Below are 20,573 nucleotides of genomic sequence, written 5' to 3' on the forward strand. Positions count from 1 at the left end.
TAAATATATGGCTTTCGGAGACTGTTTACAAGCTTTTCTTTTTCTAAAGATGAAAAACGCAGCTCCTAGGTGGGCATCTCAGTCAACAACAGCTGCTTTATCCAACTTGTGAACAAAAGTCCAGATTTCATCTGTGAAGCCACTCCACATTTGCCTCTTTGAGACTTTAAATCGGGAGCAGACACTGCTTATTTCTTTTCAAATTCCACTTTAAGGGGTATGAGGAAAGTTATTGGGAAGGAAAGGATGCACTAATTAATTTATACCCTTAAGAAATGATGATAATAGTATAGAATTATGTATTATGAGTTTTATGTTAGAGGTTATGGCCTATAACCATATATGGTATATGACATGGCAATTCATTTCAGATTAAAGTTTTTACTGTTATGCAAATCAGATAACCATAAATTTTAAATGAAGCTAGAAGGATTAAATATTCAGTATATTGTACATGTTTCCCCAAATTACCCAGTGTCCTAATTGAAGCAGAAATATTCTTTGGATGATAGTCTACAAATTGGTCCTGCACAATGTGTAAGGAGACTTGGGTTCTAATTTTGGCTTTCCCACTCACTAGCAAGGTGACCTTGAACCAGTCACTTAGCTTCTCTAGGTTTCTGTATCGTCGGGGAGCTGGTACATGCTTCAGAAAATCTCCTGAAACACTGAAATTTCATAATCTCTCTTCTGAATAGGTATACATCTTTTGTATACAATCTACAAAAGATATATATTAGGTAGGTATACAAAAGGTATACAATAATGGCTCGACAAGTAGAAATTACCCAATAAATCATTAAAGCAGCCAGCTATTTGTTTGTCTATTGATACAGATATTATTAGTATCACAATGAGTTAATAACATTCTGTAATTAAATATAAAAACTTTTTTATTTAAAATGAAATGAAAAGAATTTTACCTTTTACTGAAGGTGAATAAAGAAACTCTACTTAAGCTCATTATGTTATAGTGACAGTGCGTTCCCCCCCCACCCCATTTTTTAGATTAACTATTAACCCAAAGAAATGTTTCCCCAGCAGAGCATTTGGATACCTGGTTGTGACTCCAGGTTGATGAGGTCAAGATTATAGGTTTGGACGCCATCTAGACTAGCTGTTTTCACTCCATTTATGGTCAAAGACTATGAGCCTCTCAGACATCCCTTGTGTTATTCACTGGCAATTCCAGGTGAAAGGGTAAAGACAGATTGATTCATGGCTGCAAGTCAAAATTAAAAGTATGCCCTGCAGTTAGGGAGTCAAGATTATATCATCCTATGAAAAAGGTGGCACAATATGTTATTGTTAAAATAACTTATTCAAAATGAACCTATTCTCAGATTCTCTGTGGGGAAAATACAACTTTTTAAAGTTTAGCATATACTCAGAGTGGTTCAGTTGCCCAGATAAAACATAGAGGTGAGGGCAGAGGAACCTCACAGTAATATACTATTTAGAATAATACTTCAAAGTATTATATTGTCAGTGTTTTGATGAGCTAAATGGACTTTTGTGCCAAGAAAATGAATTCTGTAAGGGTTATGTCCATTTGATTTTTATCACAGAGTTACATTTTTTTTCAAATACAGTTTTGTATACTACTTTTAATTTTACTTTTTACATTAAAATGTCATAAAAATGGAGAGAGATTAGAATGGTTTGACAGAGAAAGCACTGGAATAGAGTCCTGTCCAATGGCTTGTTTTGTCACTAAAATCATATATAGGTAACTTAATCTCTTACTTTGTTATCCCTTAAATATTACAAAGTATTTGGAATGGGAATACCAATACCTGTTCTCACCTCTATTTCATAGATTGTTAAAGTTAAAAAGTGAGGTCTTTGGAAGGTATGGAGACACTTTGAAAATATAAGCTTTCTATAATGCAAGGCTAAATGAAATGAACTTCATGAAAGAAAACTCAGAACTTCAAAAGATTAATGGAATTTTTTCATTCAGAAATTCAGCAGAAATATTTTTGATTATTGTAATCTAATGCTTTTGCTTCAAGAATTGTAACAAGGTACTTGATTAATGCTGAAAGGTAAAATGATAAGATATTGTATAGCTTCTACATTTACATTGTAGCAGCAAATGTTTGTGTACAACTTGGGACCCTCAGGCTAAATCTGATTGACAGATATATTTTCTTTGGCCCCCAAAGTGCTTATAGCTTTTGGGATTTGAATACTCTGTGGTTCACTAATCCCCACCATTCTCTATTTTCTGATTCTTTAGGTCACTGCTGTTCAAAAGAAATACAATGTGAGCCACATATGTAATTAAACATTTTCTAGTAGCCACATTAAAAAATAAAAAGGAACAGGTGACATTAATTTTGGTAATATATTTTATTTAACCCAATATACCCAAAATATTGTCATTTCAACATGTAATCAATATAACAATTATTGAGATAGTTTCCTTTTTTTTTTTTTTTGTACCAAGTCTTCAAAAGCCAGAGTATAGTTTGTTTCCAGCACATCTTAGTTGAAACTGGCCACACTTCGAGTGCTCAGTCACCACTTGGGGCAGGCCACTGAACTGGACAGCACAGCACATGTGCTTCCCTCATGTAAGTCACCTACCTAGCCCTTCTAGCAATGGTCCTGAAAATGTGGTCCCTGGAACAGCGGCGTCACCATCACCTGGGAATCCCTTGGGAATGCAAATCTTAGGCCTCACCACAGACCTACTGAATTAGAAACCCTGTGGGTGAGGTCCCACAAAATTTTAATGAGCCCTCCAGGTGATTCTGATGCATGCTAACATTTAAAAACCACTGCCCTACTGGCATCTTCATCTGTAACCCTTGCTTATGTGCTCTGTGCCTGTCATGACTCATAGGCAAAACCAAATACAACAAACAACAAAAGTGCCATCAGCTGAAATGTTTTCATTTGGCCCCTTTGAGGCATTAAAACCTGAAGAAATAGGACAAATTCCTAAATGCAGCTTGAGAATTACACATTGAACTGTGTATTTCAGGATTGGAGTAGCTAAGGGGAGCCGAACAGGAGTCATCTAGTCAAATAACCCTTGCACCTACTCCTAGATGTCTGGAATTTCTTTAACTGGGGTGGGGTGGACGATACCCACATCTATACCCCCATTAGAACCAAGATCTACCTGCAGGAGAAGACATGCTGACTCAGGTGAGAGCCAGAGTTAAGGCCGTGGAAGAGCGTGGTGCTGGGAACCAAAGACCTGAATCAAGTACACGATTTACCTCTTACGAGCTATGAAGTTTTTAGCTTTTCACCAAACCTACGACTCATCTTATTCATCTGGAAAATAATGATAATGAAGTTCATGATAATGATGAAGTGAAAAAGTATCTGTCCAGTCTGGCTCACAATACCATTGTGAACATCAAATGAGATCATGTATGTGGAGATGCTATGAGATCCTGTAGCTTTAAGACTTTTGTTAGTGTTATTAAAATCCACTGTGGTATAAATGACCAATTTTTCCCTTGCAAGCAAATATGGATAAGAAGGATTGGAAAACTGCATGTGATTCTGGAAGGAGAAGAAGCTAAAGGACCAGAAAGGGGTGGAAAGGCTCAGAGAGGGGCTTGAAGGCACTGCTAATGAGCTTCTTGACCAGTTTTTCCAGCTCTAATCATGTTCTTGAATACCTATATAATTTTAAAATATAAATTACAGTGATACTACACCACTGATTTTAATAAAAAAAAGTTTAGACCATTCTATCTCCCATTATTTACCTCTCCATTCATTTCTATGTGGGGCTACTTGTGTTCTCTAATTAATCACCCTGTGATAAGAGGCACGGATGCTGGGCCAATAAAAGGTAAACAACACTTTGCCAACTGAAAAATACGATGAGATACCGGTGACTGCTGCTTCCTGTGAAAACTTCATTAGCAATAAATGAGTTACCAGATGTCACCTATCAGATTTGAAATTAAAATATATTCCCAGTATTTGTGTGCAGTCTGAGCAGGACAAAAAAATGAACTGTTTCCAAGAGAACTGCATAAGATAATGCACCTCTTTGCCTTCGATTGTTTGTTTCTCCTCTAAACGTAGAATAAATGCATCCCTTGGTTTGTACAGGGGAAATATAGCATTTCTGCATACAAGGTTATGCAGTGAAGTGGCACATTACTCATACAGCAGCAGCTCTTTAAGGACAAGGTGAATGTTTTCAAACATTCTGTACCACACCAAGACCACCATCTCCTCTTGTTTTTAACTTTGCCGTAGCAATTTCTGTCTTTTGTCACCTTCACTTTCAGCAAGCAATTTCTGCTTTTATTACCAACAATAAAACTGTTCAACTCAGCAACTGTCAGCGTTGACTCCATTTTTTCCCCCGTTAGTGCTTCCTTTTTATCATGAGATATGAAACCTCTCCTCTTGTTCTTCTGGCTGGCTAAGCCGACTGCGTTCTGGTCCTCAAAGTCACAAGCCTCTGATCGGAAAGCAACTGTGGTTAAGGAGGAAATCCCACAGTAGGATATCGGACAGCACACTTTCACTTGAGCCAGCAGAAATTTCAAATGATAAGCCAGTGTGGTAGAGCTAGTTTTTATAAACAAGTTTTTTTGCAGAAGAAGGCCCATGTTCCTTTGCAATTTCAAAATCTCCACAGTTTTTTGGTTCCAACTAAAGACCACAACTGTTCAAAACTGTTTATTTCTTTTCCTCCCTAGTTTATTTTTGTTCTTATCTCCTGTGAGATAGGTGAAACATAAATCAAATTAAGAGGGTGAACTTAATCACCCTCACTCCCAAGAAATATTTACACAGAACTTCTTTACACAAAGAAATTCCCCAAAGCACTTAAAAGCTTATTTCTGGGTCATTTACTACTCATCAGATGCTGGGGATGCAGGATCTACTGCCCTTTGACCTTCGCATAAAGGAAGCCAGAACATCTTTGAAATAATTAGCTACGTCAATGGGGAAAATGTCAATTTAAACTTTTTAGCTGCATAACTTCAGCACAAAGTTACACACAAGTGTTCAAATAAACTTATTGTTTTATACTCTTCTGTGCTTCAGCTGGTATCTGATTCACATGGGGGACTTATAATAATAGTGGCTTAATATTAACAATAGGAACATTTATGATTAATTGAATGCTTACTATATGCCAAGTATTATGCTAATTGCTTTCATCTCTGTAAGAGCCCTGTTATGAACTGAATTGTGTCCCCCCAACCCCAAATTCATACATTGAAGCCTAAATCCTCAATGTGACTATATTTGGAGATAGGGCCTTTAAAGAGGTAATTAAGGTTAAATGAGGTCACAGGGTTGGGGCCCTAATCCAGTAGGATTGGTGTCCTTATTAAAGGAAGACACACCAGGAATGTGCTTGCACAGAGGAAAAAAACATGTGAAGACAGTGAGAAGGTGGCTGTCTTCGAGTGAAAAAGAAAGGTCTCACCAGACACTAACCCTGCTGGCAACTTGATCTTGAACTTCTAGCCTCCAGAACTGGGAGAAAATAAATTTCTATTGTTATTTTGTTATGGCAGTCCTAGCAAACTAATACAAGACCTATCAGGGAAGGCACCATTATTCCCACTCTTCAGATGAGGAAACTGAGGCTTAGAGAGCAGGTCCTTACATTTCTGACATTCTAAAGTTTCGAGGTTCAGTTCTTTTTTTTTTTTTTTGTAAGGTCATCTCTATATACTCTGGTTAAGTGCTTCTCTATCAGGTAATTTTGCCCTCCAGGGACATTTTGCAATGTCTGGAGACATTTTTGTTTCCGATAACAGGGGGAAAGGGAGGAGGGAGTATTACTAGCATCTAGTGGGTAGAGACCAAAGATACTGCTAATCATCTTACAAGGCACAGGATAGACCCCTGCAGCAAAGAATTATCTAGTCTAAGATGTCAGTGGTACTGATGTTGAGAAATCTTTCTGGTCTGGACTTTGTTTTTTCCCCTTTCAATTCTTGATGACCTGTAGTTCTTATCTTTCGTGGAATAAGTTAACTACACAGTCTTTTTTATTGGTGGTATTATATTCATATCTTCCCAGGGAAACTATAGATCCCTCAAAAGATAAAATTCTGTCAGGTAGCCTTTAAATGTTCAAGGTCATGCTGAATACTTAGTATAGGGGCTCTAAAATTGTCAGTTGACTAAATATCTGTTGTGTCAGATCATTCTAGAAATTATCCTCTCTAAGTATTTTCCAGAATTCTAGGATTCTGTACAAGAACAATGGAAGAGAGAATTTGAGCTTAAATTCATTATAAGGGCTTCTAAGGATTTGATGGCTCTTACAGTAACTCCAAGGTTGCCTCTGGAGGAAGGCAGCCACCAGGTCCGGAAGTCAAACCCTGCCCTCTGGTGGCGTCACTGCCATAGGCAACTGCTGTGTCAATCTGAGTCATTAGTGTCTAAACTGACTGTACAATATTGGAATGTAAATTCATCTTTGCATTCACATTAGGCTTTTTTTCTCTACACATTGAATGTAGCCTGTCATCAAGGCTCTAATGAGAATTAAACCAAGTAGAGAAAAGTAAGAGAGGGATAAGCATACCTAGTTAGAGAGGGATAAACATACCTAGTTACAAATGATAATCTCTCCCAGTTGTCAACCAAAGAGTTTCAGTTACTTAGTTTGAGTCTGTGCTACTTGTCTCTTCTGCCCAACTGCTTTACTGATCCATAAGGGCAATGAGTAGTTGTTTTTGTAGACGAAGAACATTTCTGAAAAAAAAAAAAAAGGGTTTCTAAAGGACCAATATTAATAGAGTTCTATGACCAAAATTTTCCCTACAAATTTCTTACTGACTAGTTCTAGAAGAAAAGCACCATTGTGTTTGAAATACCAGCTAAATCTGAGGAAATTATACTTCCCCGAAACCACTGAGGACTCTGTTCTCTCACTAGGAAAACACTGCTGTACTTCTTATCACAGAATGCAGCCTTTTCTGTATACTGATGCCAAATGGGTAACATTTTAGTGGGACATTTGAAGTTGTGATATGCAACTCCATGGGAGACAAACAAGGTCATTCAGAAGGTCTTTTCATTGAGAACATCAGAGCTTTCAGAAGACTCAGGCAGCCTTTCCTGGATAATTGGGATAAAACTGAAATAAAGGAAAAGCCCATAAGGTTCAAAAATAAGCAATCAGATGGAAGCACTCAGAATTAGGAAGTTAAAAGATATGGTAAATGCTGATGCTGAATCTTAATATATAAAACCAATAGTGGTAAGTAAAAAAGCAACATAATTTAAGAAGCTGAAGAGTAGAAATCAGTTGATTGCAGGGTTTAACAGAGGGAAAAAGAAGACTGAGAACAAACAGTAGTCTGGAGCTGGGGGGTGGAGGACTTGGTGGCTTTTTCTTTGCCATTCTAGAAATTGAGACCTTAGGCAAATCATTAAACCTTCATTGGACCTTGCTCTGACCAATGGGAATGAGATGATAAAGCCTCGACCTCGCCCTTGTAAGAATGTTGTAAGATTCTATGTTTAAAATAATTTCCTCAAAAGATAATTTATTGTACTCATTCAGTGTGAACAGACTATATACCATAAAACAAGTTTAATATATGGCTGAAGTGGAAAGTTAATCTATATATCAAGAGGTATATATTCAGTACTTAGAATTTTAAAAGGGAACATTAATTTAATTAACGTTAGCAGAGTCTGGTGGCTAGCAGGCATCATGGGAAACAAACCGTAAGCTTTGCAGTCACAAAGGTAAGATCCTGGCTCAACCTCTGACTAATCTTGTAACTGGCTAATTTACTCATCCTCATTGAGCCTTAGTGTCCTCATCTTTTAAAACAGGATAAAAACTTGCTGTTAACATGAGGGTTAAATACAATATGGGGGAAAAAAGATTGCCATATATTAAACACTCAATAAATATCTATTTTTACTATCATTTTATATATTCTCAATATATATTCATATGTCCCCACCAAATACTAAGTGAATTACCCCATAAATTTATATATATGTATAAGTTGTCACATTATTACACATGGCTAAGAAACAGATTGGCATGATGTTAGAGCTCTGTCAATACAATACAGTATGGTGATACAATTTGTTGTTAATCCCATAAAGCAATGTAAAGGATCCAGGAAGGATCCATTTTTAAAAGAAGTGAAAGTATGAACACCTGAAGTGTAGATGATTTTAAGAGTACTTTAAGCTGGAGGGGGGAAAATACCATACTATAGACCTTTGGTTGATGAAGCTTACTTATACTAATTAAATGGCAAAAATTTCCTTCAAAGCGTAGGATTGAGAGAAAAAAAATATCTTTGCCAAGAGCCCCCCTAGTATTCATATGTCTCTTCCTTGAATTATCTGACTTAACATGTGGTAATTGTTGTTTTTTAATATGACTTCATGAGATTCACTTTCTAATAATTATAAAACACTGTATTATTTCTGGTAATAACTTTTTTTTTTTTTTTTTGCTGTATGCGGGCCTCTCACTGTTGTTGCCTCTCCCGTTGTGGAGCACAGGCTCCGGACGCGCAGGCTCAGCGGCCATGGCTCACGGGTCCAGCCGCTCCGCGGCATGTGGGATCTTACCGGACCGGGGCACGAACCCGTGTCCCCTGCATCGGCAGGTGGACTCCCAACCACTGTGCCACCAGGGAAGCCCCTGGTAATAACATTTTTGATATTACTTTATTACTATATAAAATAATGGAAAAACAAGTTAGGCTAAATATTTTTGTACTCAGAATAGAGCAGGCAGATTTGTGCAGTTCATTAGAACTTTGTGAGAATAACATAGTATGCTAATAATTTTGGATATGAAGAGGTTCTGATACAGAGAAAATATGTCTAGGAATCAGTCTGTTTCAGTAGGCATTGTTATATGCATGCCAACGATCCGCTTAAAAGCCATTCTCTAGATAAATAACATGCTTCATGTTACATCAACAAATTAAGATGTTCTCTTTACAGAAAAAGTCATTCTGTAACTATGGACTTTCGATTTAGGTTTGGAGTGTAGTTTTGTCTCAGTGTAGATCAGGAAGTCACAGAAATTTCTGCTATAGAAGGAAATTTAGGGGTCATATTTATTGCTTTTCTTCTTGAGAGAAATACAGGAATATATATGTACGCCCTTAGAGACACCAGGGGAGGCAGAGACAAGATGGTGGACAGGAAGAACTTGAGCCCACCTCTTCTCACGAAAACACCAAGATCACAACAAACTGCTGAACAACCATTGACAAAAAAGACTGGAACCTACCAAAAAAGATATTCTACATCCAAAGACAAAGAAGAAGCCACAGCGAGACTGTAGGAGGGGCACATTCGCGATACAATCAAATTCCATACCCGCCGGGTGGGTGACCTACAAACTATATGTATGCCCTTTGTCCCTGTAAACATACACAATTACGATATTCTAAATGGGGTCTTGGTTGTCAGGCTACCCAAGCAAAGTCTGTTTTAACCTAGAATGTAGTTGAAATATTATTCTCTATAGTCTTTTGCTTTTATTGAGACAACTTGAGTCAGAGATTCATAACATTTTACTGCTGGAATGGGCCCTAGAAATTACATGCTTCAGGGTTCACATATTTAAATACTAATAGGGGCTGGGAGCAACAGAGATGGGTGAAGTGGGTGTGGTGGTGGACCATGGTGGTGGACACTTCCCCTTTCTCAGAGGAGGTGGGGATGGGGATTCTTAATTGTGCCAGTCGTGATGAGGGGAAGATACAGGCTGATTTTTTAAGATAAGCTGGAAATTTCAAATTTTACATGGAGTATCCTATTTTGAAATATTTTCAACTAAAGCAAATGAGAAAAAAATCAACACTGCGTGGAAGTAAACAGAACTCTTTTGCAGACCAAATTTGGTCCAAGGGCTGCCAATTTACAACTCAGGATCCAGGCCTAATTTTACAATTAAGAAAACAAGACTTCGGGCTTCCCTGGTGGCACAGTGGTTGAGAGTCCACCTGCCGATGCAGGGGACATGGGTTTGTGCCCCGGTCCGAGCGGCTGAGCCCGTGAGCCATGGCCGCTGAGCCTGCGCGTCCGGAGCCTGTGCTCCGCAACGGGGGAGGCCACAACAGTGAGAGGCCCGCGTATCGCAAAAAAAAAAAAAAAAAAAAAAAAATTAGAAAACAGACTTCAAGCCCCAGCAAGATGCTGCAAACCCCCATTCCAGTGTTTTTATAATACACTAAATACTTGAAGTGTGCTGTTGTTAGACATCCCCCATTCCATTTCCACATTCAACAATAATCCATGACCAAGGAGTAGCAGGTAGTGGGAAAACAAAGAGATATGATGGGATGAGGTATTACCCACCCCTGCTCTCATGAGACTAGCCTGGTGCAGAGTCTGAGAACTGTCTCAGAATGGCAGCTGGTACTGCACCTCCCCGCTTCTTTGATCTTGCCAGCAACTTACCTTTCCTTTTTCCTTTTTATATTTTGGTAAAGAGACTGTTATGTTTTCTAGAGCTGTTGTTGCATTTCACTAAAGTGATGTCTCCACGCGGGTGAATACAGCACACAATCTGTGATATTTGGTTCTTGCACATTATTTTAACATCTATTCAAAAGGTATCATCTAGTGCCCCAAAGACGATCAGCAGTGAAAGGGCCTGATGCCATTTCATAGAGCCACAATGACCACATGGCCCTGGTTATATAACTGGTGATGAGGTGAGATTTTAAAATATTTTCAGTAAGTGCTGAAAAATCCTTATTCTTGAAAGCTTCATTGTCAAGTAAAGTGTTTCTAAAGTGAACTGTGATGCTCCAAGCATGAAATTATCTACATATTTGTGTTGCAAGGCTACGTTTGTGTTTTTGATACTTTCTTTCTAAATTCATTCACTGCAGGTTTAGGAACACACACACACACAATACATAGAGAGAATATATCTGCTGTTAAGTGGGTACATTGACTGAGGGAATCACACAGGAATAATACTGGATGCATATGGAGCATTTCTGATGAACAGTAATATTTGGCTAGCATATACATTTCTTGGAATTCTAGCCCTCATAAAACTTCCTAGACAAGTAAATTGATTTTTTTTTAGCTTGGCTGGAAAAACAGTTTAATTCTCATGAGCATATTTTGAATTCTGTAAAAGAACAACATGTACATTTTGGTTGATTGCCTCATTGGCTGGAAGAACACAGTTCATGGTTTTATACATAGTGCCTTGGATGGGAAGGGTGGGGAGCTTCAAAAATATCAGTACTAACTTCCATTTTAATTGTATTTTGGGTGAAGAGAACAAATTTCATGCTGTTTCAAACTGTAGAGTTTTCATGTGAGATGGAAAATCGAGATGGAACATGGTGGTCTGATGATGTAAACTTGCTTATAATTCGGAAGGTGCCACGTTGAGGACTGCCAGTAGCTACTCTACTGAGGAGTCCATGCCAGAGAGGAGTGTCAGTCCATGGACAGTGATGCCATCTGCTCCACGAGCCAGAGAAGGGCCTCGGGGGTGGGGGAGTCAGAGTGGGTTGGGAAAGGGCCCATGTGGAGCGCCTTTGGGAAGTCTGTTGTCTTCAGCTGCTAAACCCCTCTTGAAAGGAAGTATTCATCTGGGAATTTCAGTAGTAAGCAAGTAGTAAGTATGAGGCCACTGGGATCAAACTCATGATCCAGGGAAGAATATGGTGGGGGCAGTGGAAGGAACATGGTCATAGTGTCTGAAGTCTTGGTTTGAGTTTTCAGCTCCAGAAATTCTATTTCAGACATTTGAATATTGTCCATGTCTCTCCAATATGTTCAGACTTTCCCCTAGCTTCTTGAACATATGGAATTCTATCATCTGTGTCATTGCTAGGTCTGTTTCTATTAATTGATTTTTTTCTTTTTATGGATTTTATTTTCCTGCTTCTTTGCATGCCTGGTAATTTTTGAATGGATGCGAAGCACTGTGAACTTCACCTTGTTGGATATTGGATGTTTTTGTATTCCCATATAAATTCTCCAGCTTTGTTCTGGGAAGCAGTTACATTACTTGCAAACGGTTGGATTCCTTCAGATCTGGCTTTTAAGCTTTGTTAGGTGGGACCAGAGAAGCATTTAGTCTAATTTTTTCCTATTCTTGAGGCAAAACCCTTGTGAATATGCTACCTGATGTCCCATGAATTATGAGCTTTACCCCTCAGGCTCGTGGGAACAACAACTATTTTCTGGCTCTGGATAATCTCTGTGGAGTGTGCCCTCTAATCCTTCTGGGTGATTACTCACTCACATGCACTGAAACACAGGGAGGACCTTTCAGATTTCCACGCTCTTTCTTTGTAAAGCTCTCTAGCGTCTGGTACTCTGCTCTGTGATCTCTCTGGACCCCAGCTCCGTCTCCACAGTTCAGGGACACCTGGGAGCTCCTTCTGGATTATCCTTTCTGAGCCCTGGCTTGGAGCTTTCTCCAGGCAATGATGTGGGGCTCACTTCATTTGTCTTCTTTCCCTCAGAGACTACTGTCCTTTGTTGCCTGGTGTCCACTGTCTTGAAAATCATTGTTTCTCATATATATATATTCATATATATATTCATATATATATTCATATATATTCATATATATATTCATATATATATAATATTTTAGTAGGTTTTTTTGGCGAGACAGTAAATCTCTCTCACTCCATCTTGCCTGGAAGTAGAAGTCTCTGGGTTTGAGTTTGACCTACATCTTATGTGCTATTTAATTTTGGAAGAATTACTTAGCTTCCTCCTCTTCTTTGTCTATTTATGAAATAGGGATAATAATATAATGATTAGGCAATGGGGTCATATAGAACATGTTATAGTCTATAAGATTAGGCAAAGGAGGGACTTTCTTGGTGGTCCAGTGGCTAAGACTCTGCACTCCCAATGCAGGGGACCTGGGCTCTATCCCTGGTCAGGGAACTAGATCCCACATGCTGCAGCTAAGAGTTCACATGCGGCAACTAAAGATCCCATGTGCCACAATGAAGATCCCGTGTGCTGCAACTAAGACCCAGAGCAGCCAAATAAATAGATAAATATTAAAAAAAAAAAATTAGGCAAAGGAGCAGCCATACGTTGAGAGTGGACTTTAAAAAAAGACCTGCATGGGGTGCACCTCTTTCTCCCTCGCAGAAATCACCCTAGCTCTTTTCTCTTGCCCAAAAGGGATACTTGCCTTATTTTTTTGCCCTCATACCAACTAATGACCCTGCCCTTTACCTTGTGGACCTGCTGATGAAGGGTCTATAAGCTAAAGGCCACTTGTCTCCTCTCAGAATCCATGGGGCAAAAAACAAGTTTATCTGAAACATTTTGCCAAAGCTACACCACCACACAACTATAGTACCTCAACAGAGTCTATGTGACTTGTGGTTAAAAAAATCGATTTTTTCCCTTATTTACACCATAATTTAAAATAATCATGTTCGCCAAATTCCTGTGAAGCAGAATGCAGAATACTATTAATTGAGAACATCTGTGCACAGTTATAAACAGAACTCATTCAGCTTATAGTTAGTACTTTAACGTTTGAAAAGAAAGTGTTATTTTTTTAAGGGAAAGATATCTTTCCTCTGCCATATTAAAATTCCAACTTACTAAAGTAGTAACGTTAAGTGAAAAAATAATAAAATCTATGGCTTTTTTTTATTACATGTTTATTTAGGTCAAACCAGTATGAGGCGGCTAGATTAATTACTTTTATACTGTTAAGTACTATACATAGTTAATTATTTCATCTAAGTCGTGTCTGAGCCAGATCTGTGAATTACTGTTCATGCAGGGCAACGATGATAATTTATGTACTCCCTCCATGCTACAGCCTGTTAATATACTAGTTTTGATTGAAACTGGATGTTAAAAGTTTGTAGGAGGCTTTTCAAGACTACCCCATGACATAAGTTCTAAAATTACGGATTTCAAAATTAAGCTTGATAACATGCCATGATAGGAACCTATTTGGATGATAGATTTTGTCTGAGAAATGTTTTTCCCATATTTTACTCTGATCTGTTGACTCTTAAGGGTTTCAGCTCGTGCTTTTTATTCTGCCTGATTTTACGATGTGGATGTCACCTTGGGCCCTTAGTAGTTTTTCAGCATGCACAAATCCGATCTCAGGCACTCTCCCAGTATGGCTAATCAGGTATTTAATTGTGGTTACAAATGCCTAATTACTTCAAGTGCTAGAGAGGTGCTCACAACCACCATGAACTCACCAAACTAAACAGATGACACTGAATCCATTCTTAAAATGTAAGGTCAACTTTACAATACTTGAATAACAGGTTCCCAGAGATTTTTGTACATAGTCAAGTGAAAGAGAACTTTAAAAGTTATATAAAGTCAAAAATTAAATTTTGAGATGCCATTGAAGTAAAAAAGAAGAGAAAGATGAAGAAATCAGTGAAACACAAAGTGTAATAAAAAATTAGAGATGTTAGAGCGTCTCCTTGCTCCTCCCGGCTGTGGTCCTGGATGCCAGCGTCAGCATCACCTGGGAGCTTTCTAGTAAAGCCATCTCAGGCCCCATTCCACACCTACTGAGTCAGAATCTGAATGTCAACAAGATTCTCCAGGTAGTTTGTGTAGCTATTCATGTTTGAAAAGCGCTGGTCTAGAGAGACATTTAATAATCACCGAAGCTTGTGCACGGATCCAATAGTTTGCACCTCATAGAGATGGAGAAACACCCCAGACACTGAGCCCCAGTCCAGTGGAGTGTGGCTGTCCCCATGGAGAGAACCTGGGAAAGGACAGGCAAGCAGTGGCTGTGTGAGATTCTCTTGCATTTTCACGGGGAGCCCTTGGAGTTTAGAGGAAGAAGAGTCTCATGGAGGCAAAACTGTGTGCCAAGGAAAATGAAATCTATTTTTACATAACGCAGATATCTGCCAGCTCCATTCATATAACAAGTGAATTGGACATTAATCTTTCAGAGGAAAACCAACACAGATCCAGACTTCTTGCTGGGACTTTGATGGGAGGGGTCCTTGCTTGTCTTGGGAGAATTGAGAGCACCTAAAAGGGTGGGAAGTGCTCCATCTTCCCTTGTTGCACAGTATTACCTTTTTTTGATTTGTATGAACTATGTGAATTTTGCATTGTAATTGTAACTAGCAACAGTTTTTCCTCTTTAAAATGCAAGCACCTGGGCTTCCCTGCTGGCGCAGTGGTTGAGAGTCCGCCTGCCAATGCAGGGGACCGGGTTTGCCCCGGTCCGGGAAGATCCCACATGCCACGGAGCGGCTGGGCCTGTGAGCCATGGCTGCTGAGCCTGCGCATCCGGAGCCTGTGCTCTGCAACGGGCGAGGCCCGCGTACCGCAAAAATTAAAAAAAAAAAAGCAAGCACCTGATGCACAATTTCCTCTTCTTGCAGAGGCTTTCAAACTGTTCAACCACTAGAGGTCTGTATTACCTATTTAAAAAAATCATACCCAACTGGTTGAGACTTTCAGCTCTCAATTTCAACACCTAGTTCTATGTTTTAAGATTTAAAATCTTTTAAAAACATAACACCAGGGAATAAAAATCACACTTTAGGAAATGAAGGAGAAAAGCTAATAGGCACCCTTTCATTCAGAAGGGTACCAAGTCTTCCCTGCTCTGTCTAGGAGACAGTACACCTTCACACTCAGAAACCCGGAAATCAACAGCCAGTTACAAGTCCAGGGAACAAATTTATCTTCTGTAAAGTAGCTTTTCCTCCAACATATTTTAAGATCTCTGTGTTTTAACTTTTATTCTTAAAGCATTTATTTTCCTATTGCAACAAAAGAAAAGTTAAAGCAGTGTGATTCGGTTTAGTTCTTAAAACACCAATCTGACTACTTTTATGAAGGTTTTTAAATAAGAATTTCTTGTTGATCCAAGATTAGACTAAAACTTAATGTTCTTTCAGGCTTAATTTATAAGGCTTTGCTGCAACTTTATAAACCAATGCATGAGCCTGGGCTTGCCTGATTAAAGCTGTAATAGTGGCGATGATAGCCAGTGGTAGCGACTGCAAGTTGCGTCTCCCACATTTTCACTGGGTTCCACGTTTGCCGGGAATTTTTCACTAGCATAGTGCATTGGGGTCTGCCTTCTGCCAGCAGCAGCAAAGGCTCTGAGCCTTCCAGAAATGGAAAAAATGAGGTGTCCCATTTACTGCATACCTGATTAATAGTGATGAAACCTTTCCATAGCATTATAGAGCAGGCCTCCTAAAACACCACACACTCATATATTCACATACTTAAATGAAATTGTTGAAAATACCAGAGGTAAAAAACGGTAATTTACTGAGTATGTATTGCACCAGGGGTTTGGGATTTAGATGCTGGATTTTCATAGATTCTAATTACCCCCGAGTTTGGAGTAAGTGTCTACATTTGTTGCCAGGCAAGGTGTAAAGCTAAGTGGCTCCCTTCTTTTAAAAGGCATTATTGCATAATGTTCCTGGTCTGTAACGCCTCCAGAAGCATAAGCAGGTCTAGTGTGGCTTCTCTCTCAGTCTGTCATTTTATTAAAACACAACAATTTGCAAATGTTACTTAGCAGATCAGCTGAGTTCATTTCAAAGGCTAATATTTAACAGAAGGGAAAATAACCCATCCCAATCCTTTAAAAAAGTGTTTTCTATGTGTTCTCAGGCAAACTGCCTAGTGTTTTATATAGATCTCAAAGCTAGGATTCAAGGATAATTTTAGTAATGTCTTACACCGCTTGCCTATATAATCCAAATGATCAGTTCTACAGCAGAAGGACACAAATTCACAGTGCAATAATTTGTATTGCAGACCAGATTATTTAAAGTAGTTAAGTTTGTCATTTCCTGTTGCATTTCTGCATATGGCCGGTGGCATATGAATTAATTTTCTCACTGACATGTGACAGAAAAATACCTGCTTTACCCAATCCTGAACATTACTTTCAGAGCTCCTGACTCTTCTACTATTATTCAAGATGATGCTAGCTTATACTTGCATCCAACATCAGTATAAACCTATAATTAAATATTAGCACAGTGTTCGCTTGTATACATATACGTAAAAAAAAGTGCTGCTAGTGTAGCAGTTAATTGAGAAAAAGGAAGATCTCAGGCTTTGAAGAATTTGATGGATGACATCTGGGAGAGAAATGAGAACTAGGGCTTTGGAGTCAGTCCAAAATTCCAGTTCTTGCCCTGGTATTGGTTAGCAAGATGGGCCCCTTAGACTCACTGTCTGTAAAAAAATGAAGCCAATAAGAAAACCTAGCTTGCAGTTTTGTTTTGTTTTGTTTTTGTGAATTAAGAAAATGGAGATAAAGTGACTAACCCAGTGCCTGACCAACTAAGTGTCCAATTAATAGATGTTAACGATTACATTCTCTTTGTGTCTGCATTTAAAAAAATAGCAATATAATACAATGGCAATAGTCTTAGTTACTTTTTTTTTTCAGGTTTACTGAGGTATACTTTATTTTATTTATTTATTTTTCCACATAAAAACACTTTATTACCATATTAAATAACAAGTTTATTTTTTTAATCCTAGTTACTTTTAAATGTTGTGAGAAGGTGATAAGATCAAGTGTATGAAACTACCAGGCTCTGGTTGCTTCCCAAACTGGTCTCCCAAAGTTTTCACCCATGAAACTAGACTGCAAGTTGGGAGAGTTTTAAGGATGATTCACTCCTGGATTTTTTATTTTTTTTGAGTGAGAAGATTGTACCATTTCAATTACTTGCTCAGGCTGATGACTTAAATTTGTGACTCTACTAGATTAAGAAGATATAACATTGCCCTGAATAAGAGTCAACTAGAGACAAACTATTTTCAGCGCAGTTAAAAAAATGAAGTTTAAGAATCTGTTCAACCTCAGGGAATTTAAAGAAAAAACATGATGCTTAAAATGCTATTTTCAACCCTTTTATTACCTTATCCTTAGCGATTGACAAAAGTTTGTTTTCCCTAAAATGCTGTCTAGTATCTCATTTCAGGAGAAAAATCTGGGGGAGAGGGATTTGAACGAAGCTGTGACTAACTAGCTTTTTATTAGGGACAGAATACTTATTAAATTACAGGCATTATTTTAACTCAACTTGTCTTCCTAATACTATTGGGGTTTAGAATGAAAATTGTGGTATTTTGCAACAAGCACTGAGGAGAACAAAGACCAGCTACTGACATACAACTAAAAGATTTTACTCAGAGGAGAAGGAATAGACTTTGGCAGTTTGGCCTTTACGCAGCCATTTCCAAGGACACACTAGAGTTTCAAAAGAGATACATGCTTCCTGAAATCGCAGGCCCTGGCCTGGACAGAAGTCCATGTCAATTCAAACCAACTTTTATGCTTTTGCATGAGAAAAGGAAATTTCCTCATTTAAAGTTACGTGTTGTATGTTCTCAGAATGTTCTAGTTCTTTTGCAGGGCTGATTTTATGAGATGTCAATGATAAGAGGGGTCCTGGGAAATACATTCCTGTATAGTTGTATATAAATAACTATTTGTACCATTAACTAGCCCTGGGACCTGGAATTGTACCAGAAGAAGTTCTTTTGGGGTTATATTTCAGTTTAGAGAGCCAGTCACATATTACCAGTTAAGGACTGAATCCTTTATCTTTCTGTCAACTCAGCACAACCCCGTTTCCAGAAGCCTCCTTCTATCACCACCACTTTGGAAATCAAATCAGCATTTCTACTTCTAAGTGCATACCTTATAACTCTCCACGTGTGCAGGAGAAATGTATGAAAATGTTTTACTGTAGCATTGTGAACCAGCCACTGAGTATTGTTTTTCTAGAATAAAGGAAATTGCATTTTTTCCTCGTTCTGTTCATGATCACTTCTCATTTCTTCGGTTAGAAGTCTCTAAACGAGGCCTGAAAGGCAGCTGGCCTATTTGGGGGAAGCATGACATCACAGATGATTGTCTTTTCCTTGGCCCCATCTGCTGGAAATAGTAACTAAGTCCTTTGCCTAAGCTGGTAGGAGAGGAGCTGTCGAAAATCAAATTAGCAGGAGAGAAACTATTAGTCTTCATTTTCTTGTTTACAACCTGCAAATACAGATTGTTAAATATGCCTGTTCTCTAATTCTCATTAGGAAATCTTGAAGAATAGCAGGACAGGAAAAAGGCATGGGATTATGAGAAAACACTACCACTAAAAAATAATACAAAGTCAGAATTGATCCTTCTCATTCAGACTATCTTACATATTTAGAGGTGGCTGAATTTGAAATTTTCCATTAAATAATTTTATTTCAGTTATATGTGGATGGATGCCACATGTACAATCCCAAATGTATCTTTTTATTTAGAATTTTCTTTTTGTTGGACTTGAAGATAAAATAATTTAAATGGAATAACCAGTATATGAAGTCATTTTGCATTCAGTGGTAGCCCCAGGAATTATTAAGTTCATCAGTGCATTTGTGTCAGGAGGCAAAGCTTTCACTAAAAATAATCTAATGGCAATGTCATGCACCACTAACTCTGTTACAGGGAGTTTTATTTTCAGGCCCAGAGACATGGGATTACAGGTCAGTGATAGGCAAAGTGTTTTTGGGGTATACCAAAGGTGCCAAACAAGTCATTTGGTTGTCCAGGAGGAACTGACATCAAATGCAGGTTTTTTAGTGATTCGAGTTCTAGACGTAGCCCCTGACCATGATGACTACTGAACCAGTCATTGGGGATTGAATCATGGACCTGACTTCTTTTTAAAATCTCTTGTGTGAAAATATTTCACTATATTTCAAAGCATTTTCAATATTTAAACCATTTCAGTTTAAAAATTTCATTTGTTCCCCTCTTCTAGCATCCATTCTAAATATGTCTCTAGTCTACCTGTCAGTTTATACCCTTCAGTACTGGCTTTTTGGATACTGGCCTATTTGCTGTGCCTCGAATATGCCAGTATAGTGCTGCCTCAGGGCCTTTGCATTTGCTCTGCTCTCTCCATACAGCCATCTTCCTCCAGATGTCCACATAGTTCCTTCCTTCTTACTAAGCAGGCTTTCCCTAAACTCCCTTTACAAACTGCACCCTTCTCCCTCACTGCTTCCACATTCTATTTCCATTATTCATGCCACCCAACATATATACTTTACTTGTTTTTCTGTCTACATGCACTAGAATGTAAGTTCTATGAGGGTAGGGATTTTTGTCTGCTTTGCTCACACTTTGTCCTTAATGCTGAAAATAGTGACTGGCATGTAGGTGTCCAATAAAAATACTTACTGAGTGAATAACAGCAGAATCTGTTGCAAACTGCAGCCCTAAATAGGAATACCTTGTGTTTAATATAACTTTCATTCAGAAGATGTGAATGACAGAAAATGTCATGACATTTCTTTGATATTCTTATTTTAGAGTCAGAAGAAAGGAACTTTGGGGTTACCCCACCCCTGTTCAATAATAAACTTCTAGGTCACAATAGTTGCAAACTGAAATGCCATCAGGATTTAGGCAGTTAGATAAATGCGTGAAGTGCCATTAAGGAGTGACAAATAGTTGAGTTCATGTGCTCTTCCACTTAAAGACATTCAGATTCGAAAAACAAATGTAAACATAGCCCTGTCGGAAGAAAACCTGTCTACCTGTGGTTTCAAAGGCCCACTTTGGCTGTTAGTTTGTG

General features: G+C 38.4%; 1 protein-coding gene across 1 annotated transcript in view; it reads right to left on the minus strand.

The window, feature by feature from the left end:
* The window catches only part of AGTR1 (angiotensin II receptor type 1), a 44,638-nt gene that overhangs the window by 9,459 nt on the left and 14,606 nt on the right, over window positions 1-20,573 (minus strand). The window contains exon 3 of the mRNA XM_027092802.1: window positions 6,563-6,708. The gene's annotated coding sequence lies outside the window, so the exon portion shown is untranslated. The remainder of the gene's footprint in view (window positions 1-6,562; window positions 6,709-20,573) is intronic.

This window comes from Aethalodelphis obliquidens, unplaced genomic scaffold (genome assembly GCF_003676395.1).
Source record: "Aethalodelphis obliquidens isolate GAN/ISIS:26980383/991018 unplaced genomic scaffold, ASM367639v1 scaffold81, whole genome shotgun sequence".
Lineage (NCBI taxonomy): Eukaryota > Metazoa > Chordata > Mammalia > Artiodactyla > Delphinidae > Aethalodelphis > Aethalodelphis obliquidens.